The sequence below is a fragment of the Danio rerio genome, chromosome 11 (genome assembly GCF_049306965.1).
Source record: "Danio rerio strain Tuebingen ecotype United States chromosome 11, GRCz12tu, whole genome shotgun sequence".
In the NCBI taxonomy this organism is placed as follows: domain Eukaryota; kingdom Metazoa; phylum Chordata; class Actinopteri; order Cypriniformes; family Danionidae; genus Danio; species Danio rerio.
The window spans coordinates 20,731,068-20,737,500 of record NC_133186.1 but is presented as its reverse complement, the minus strand read 5'-3'; the positions used below and the strand labels follow the sequence as shown (position 1 = coordinate 20,737,500).

Sequence of the window (6,433 nt, the reverse complement as noted above, 5' to 3'; positions counted from 1 at the left end):
ATTGCACTGTCCAAATTGGATCATATCATAAGGGCAGTCTGTAGGTAAAATTTATACATTTGGAGGCTTTAGGAGTTAAACAATTGCTATCTTGTCAGAACGTCCAGTAAAAATCTTATTCAGTTAAGTTTATTCAAAATCCTGTGAGAATTGTGATTTCTATTTTAACTCTTTAAATGACACTAAAATGCTCATAGGAAAAACCCTGGGGTGTTACTCGGGTTATTACAAGACTTAATTTCTTGTATACCTTATGTAAAAAATGTATACCTTAAAGTAAAAATGAATATTGTAATCAGCGTCAGTAAAGGTTGATGAATACTTCTGTATCAAGCGCATGTGTATGCCCCGGTGCAGCCTTCGCATGGTAGCATAGCCCTCGCTGTGGCTGACACCAACACTAATGCGCACCTTTTAAAAAAATTTAAGTACACTTCGCAATAGCGCAAGCTCTGTGATTGGTCGGCTTGGTAGTTGTGCCGAGTGTGGAAGAGGCCAAGAGCCATGCAAACCCGTTGTAGCGAGTGTTTACAAGTGTCTAGTGTCATCAAGTAGTTCTAGATGGAAACTGTTGCCCACCGCTTCCTGCGGGCCGTCAGGGGAGATGGGAGGGGGGACAAGTGTGCTTTGGTCCGGTCAAGGAAACTTTACATAGTGTGAGTACGCCCTAAGGCAATGTTCAAAAAAAACAAAACACCCCCAATATGGAGGAACATAACATAATCAACTGCCAGCTAGCGTTTTGGAAATGGTATTACAGAGTAACACAAAGTAAGAAGTATAAATGCACAACTATGCGCAAGACAGGTGCCGTGGGTCACGTCAATCACTTGACGCAAAATTATAAATCAGCCTTAAAGTTACCATATACACAGCTCTCCACCTGCTAAAGGGTTAAAGAAAAAAATAGGTGATTCTCAGTTTCTCTAGAATGGTGCAGCTCTACTGTCTACTACTCTTTCTCTGCGATATAGACACCACATGATCACTCAGGACATCTCCATTCTGCAGCAGAGAGCAGCAAGACGGCAAGTGCAGGAGATGAGCAGAGGTAGAACAAGAAAAATAGATGGAGGGTGAGAAAAAGAGAAGGAAAACAGAAGAAGAGACAGTGAGTGGTTGTGATTGGAGGAGGAGGAGGGGGGTGAGAAAAGCAAGAGAGAGAACAATAGCAGACAGCCCAGACATGCAGACATGTGCCAAGCATGTGTGTACATGTGCAGACATCCAAACACTCTTCACATCTAAACTCACTGTGCAAGCTGAGCTCAAGCAGATGCACACTAGCACAGTGCAATGTGAACAAAAAAAATATAAGAAAAACATCAAAATCTTTATTTTTGGGCAGGGGTAGCAAAGAGATATTGAGAAGTAAACAAGATTTTTTGGTGCTGGTAGGTTAGGTATTTTAGGTCTGTGATGGCATGGATAAATACATATGATGAAAATACCAGCAGTGGGTGACTGTAAAGGCCGAAACATACCAAGATAACAGGAAAGAAATAGCGCAGATGAAAACAAACTGTGTTGTTTCCTCGAGTCAGCTCATGTCTGGACCAAAATAATGCCCATTTACACACCAAACAAAAGTCGACTGAAATGAGAAAACACATTTTGCACATCTTTACGCATCCACAGAGGACAGCATCTGTTTTCTCATTCACAAAGGGAAACCGGAACTTTCAATGCGCACAAGCAAAACGCAAACCAAGCAACGTGTAGTACCATTAATCACAATAATTGTAAGTCAAAATGGAGAGATTCACTTATGCATTGCAATTTGTCTAATAATTAAATAATTCATATTGTTTGCAAATATTTAAGAAATGTAGTGAAATACAGCCAGCCTTTGTGTTTCTTCTTGACATGAATCGTCAACGGCATTTTACTAAGTTCGCACTCACACTATGCTATCCAAACCATGCCCAGGTCTGTTTCCCAAATCAATTAAGAAGTTTGAGTGCTCTGAAGCAGGCTCGGCACTGTTCAGGTGGCTAGCCCTGGCCCAGTTGGAAGACGTGTGCCAGGGCGTGGTTCACTTGTTGGGCTCAGACACGGTACGCTTGTAGTGTGAGTGCAGAGCGAGCCTGAGCCCGAAACTGAAGACCTCACGATTAGGGGACTGCCTGACATGGAATTATTAATCATTCTTACTGTTCAATAAACTGTCGTAGATTATTAAAATGCAAACCCCTTGCTGCACGAAAGCTGCACCTTCAGCAAACCTCCTGATTCCTGCAGCATGAGGACTTTATGATTGTTTACGAAGTTATCAAAAGTGGCTGATCTATTTGGCGAATTATTTGACTGCGTGTCACTGCATATAAAACGACTAAAATGATATAACTAAAGAAATCTCCACTGTGTTGAGGGAGATCGCTTCTTAAAGTGAACACTGCATTATCGATGGCGTAAATGTGCTTAGGCTCGAATGCGATGTGAGTGCGGGCGTTTGGGGGAGACAGGAGGGGGGGCAAGCGTGCTTTGGCCCAGTTCAAGGCAACTGTACATTGTGCGAGTACGCCCTAAGTCACGTCACACTCACACACTGATTCTTGCTAAATAACCAGTCAGACCGCTCTCTTCTGACGTATCCAACAGCCAACCATGGTGTGTCTTGGCATATTGACAGTCCTTGTCTTTCAATGAAAATCAATCAATCATCCAAATGATTCTTTCAAAATGGTTGCAAGTGGCTGTCTTAATAAATATATCAGAGTACATTTTGGACATCAAAACTTCAATTTTAATACGATTAATACAAATACTCTAATTAAGAGTCTACAAAGTAAATGGTTTTTGATGAAAAAGTCAGAATCGAACTAAATGGAAATGGAATTAAGACATGTGGAGTAGGCCGATTTAGTCACCTTACTGCAGTTCAGTACAGACATGTAAACACCTTAATCAAACTATTACCGTTTTGTAGTACATTTGCTACATTTTTCGACAGGACACAAACGCTGCAGTTGTAACAACTTGGTGTAAAATAAAAAATTAAATGCCAAAATCACATATAGTGCCATGAACACTAACTGTTGTTGTGTGAAACACCAAAGAAAACTAGCATCAAATGGTGATATAATGGCATTAATCAAACTATGTACTATAAAATGTAAAACGGAAACATGAAAGGAACATCCAAAAGGCATCTCATGTAAACACTTAAGCCATCACATTCTGAGCTGAGATTGAGCCGGCGATTCTTGCATGAGAGTCGGTTGCTCTAACAAGGAGGCTAAAGACCATGGCCTCTAACGTCTGTCGCTTCAACTTTTAAAGTCAGAGGAGTGTGGTTTACCTACATAGCATTTCGCTAGCTGTCCTCTGTTACACTCATGCCCCTAAATCTCACTTCCATACTGGACGAGCCCCCACATGTAACGAACTGGTCCTACTGCACCAATCTCGTTCTAAGCTGGAATCGAAGCAGCGATTCTTTGTATGGAAATCGGCTGCTCTAACACCGAGGCAAAGGACCATGGCCTCTAGCATCTGTCAGTAGACCACCTTTTGAAGTCAGAGTAGTGAGGTTTACTTGCATAACACGTCACTTACTAGACTCTGATACATTGTCTTATTAAGATTAAGGCAAATAATTAAATTACTGACGTCCATGTAAACGCAGTCATTAAATGATTGACTATAACAGATTCATTCACAAACCAAATACCACAGTTAAGCTCTAAGGCACACATCAGTTTGCTTAGAACTACTTTCCTTGACGAAATAAAACAAAAGCTAAAAATACACTTAATAAAAACTTTTTGTTAGTTGAACTAAAAAGTTAACATTTGCGATCTCTGCGCACTGATGTTTGTGAAAACTGCACTCTTCCTTATGTAATATTGTAAAACCTAAAACACACAAACCCATAAAGGTAAATTATGTGCTTCCAAAACCTGAATTTATTAGCAAAATAGTTGAGTGCAGTGATATGTATATACTCTCAGAAATAAAAGTATGCGAGCTGTCACTGGGGTGGTACCTTTTCAAAAGACACAAATTTGTACATAAAAGGTCCATATTAATACCGCAAGGGTACATCTTTTAGTACCTAACAAGTACAGAAGTGTTCCTGATCAAATTTGTAGGTACTAACATATGCTTTTGAGGTACCAATATGGACCCTCAAGTTCAAATGTGTACCTTTTAAAGATGGTAGCACCCCAGGGACAGCACGCGTACCTTTATTTCTGAAAGTGTACAATATAGATAAGCCTGTAATAAATACATTAGTGTATGAAGTACAGAGAGCTACACATAACTGTGCATTAAGGTGCACTTTTATTAAAAAAAGGTAAACAATTTAATTTCCACTGCTATAATATTATATCAATAGTTATTGTGCTATGAAAAACAAACTTCCACTTACATCCACTAAAAACACATATCACAAAACACTCATTCTTGTACAGAGCTCCCATGTTCAAGGTCCCCAAGGTCAAAACAAATATTTTTGCTAACGGTATTTTATTGCACTTGTTGTTGTTGTTGTTGTAACTGTTATTAAAAAAATAACCTTCTGATACACACAATTTAAATAGGCAAGGTTTAATTTAAGAAAGTAATATTTCAATTCGATATAGACCCATTGAACAGGAAGTTTTATTTTTAAAATAGCCTAAATGCATTTATTCTGACAGAGACAAAAGTCTTATCTAATTTCGCTTTCACAAATTATAACAATACATATAATAATATTGCAAATATAATATTGACAATATAAAATAGCAAACAACATCAAGTAAAGCAATATAATAGTCATTAATACAGTTATATGGTAAAAATAAATACAACTATTATTACTGTTAGTATTATTATTGCTACTACTACTATTATCATCATCATTATTATCAATATTATCCTTTGAAACCAATGAAGCGAATCAAGATAACATGCCATATTACAAGCTGAGTGTGCTTGAAAAATGAGCAGTAGATTAAATGCAGATCAGAAGTGCTCCTCTTTGCTGTGAAGCACACTATGCGTTTATATTTATTAAATTAAATCACAGCCTTTTGAGGTTTAATAATACCATATCACACCAGGCCATATCGCGATTTCGATTTTAATCCGATTAATTGTGCAGCCCCAGTGTGTATGCGGTGCTGCTTATATGGGTGCACCACAGGCCTACTTTGTGATTCATAACAATAAATCTGTTAATCCAACTGTGTTACTGTAACAGACCACCAGATAATAAGTCAATCCTGCTGTGCAATACCAACACAGACACACGCATTTTAGTCCTAGATCAGGAGAAATCATTTAGAAATCACCTTCCCTCTCGCTCAAGAAACTGGCACACGCGCCCCATACCAACAATGCAGAGCAAAAACTGCAGAGTTCAGGAAAAATGCTGGCAGAATCACCTCCGCAGGAGAAAAAAAAGGAGAGAGGGAATGAACAACCGAGCATGAGAGCAAAAAAAAAAAAATGTATTTGAACACAAAGTCCATACTATGCAAATTCATTCATTAATCTATGACAGGGGGGCTTTCAACAGCCCGACAAGAGAAAGAAAACGACAACAAAAGTGAGGGAAAAATGCACAGAAGAAAGGAACGTGGGGTGGAAGGGTAGCATGCGCCTGGTCATCTACACTATTGGGTCAAATATGGTCAAAACTAATTCATCGTAAGAGTTAAAACAACCCAGTATTTCTTTTTCAGAGTGTAGCCTCAGTTTTACCCAGTGAGCTAATATAGCATCGACTCTTTGAAACGCATAAAAACCCAGTACTCTGAGGGCAAATGGAAAAAGCAGAGGGTGGGCCTCATTTTCCTCATAAAAAAGCCCATTTAAAGAGCACAGCTCCACTCTGAAAAACATCCACGGATTTTTGAACCCAGAAAGAGAGAGAGAAACTTGTGCAGCCACTGCATTTTTTTTTCCATCCGTGTTTTTTTATTTTTTCTCGAACTCATGTTGACTGCTCTGCGCTGCTGAACAACTTATTCATTCCAGACTGTGACTGTGTCGATTCCTTTTTCCAGCCTCCGCTTTTTCTTTCTCCCTCCCTCTCCTTCTCTCTCCCTCTCTCCGAGTAAACAGAGGAAGAGCGTAGGCTCCATTCCAAACTGGTTCTGGGCGTTCCTGCGCAGCTCCGGCAGGGTCAAAAGTTTACAGTGGTTTTAATTTCACCTTTCCTCAGCCAATCGCAGCGCAGCAGCTGAACTCTGACCTCTACAAAAGGATTCTACTGGCAGGAGGATCGCTGCGCTCTATCGCTCTGCCGTCTCTCACTGCACTCTTTCTTTTACTACAGCGTTTTCTTGCTCACCGCTTGGGTTTTTGTTTTGAAATCTGTAAAACGTGGGATTTCAAACCATGTTAAATGCAGGACGACTCCGCTGAGGTTTAGTTAGTATTGGGTGATATAATTCTTATACTGACAACACATTACACATATTACAAGTAAATCATGACA

At 39.5% G+C, this 6,433-nt stretch overlaps 1 protein-coding gene across 2 annotated transcripts in view; it reads right to left on the bottom strand.

Moving 5' to 3' along the window:
* Positions 1–6,433, bottom strand: part of ncoa3 (nuclear receptor coactivator 3) — an 87,523-nt gene that overhangs the window by 55,171 nt on the left and 25,919 nt on the right. The gene's annotated exons all lie outside the window — the stretch shown is intronic.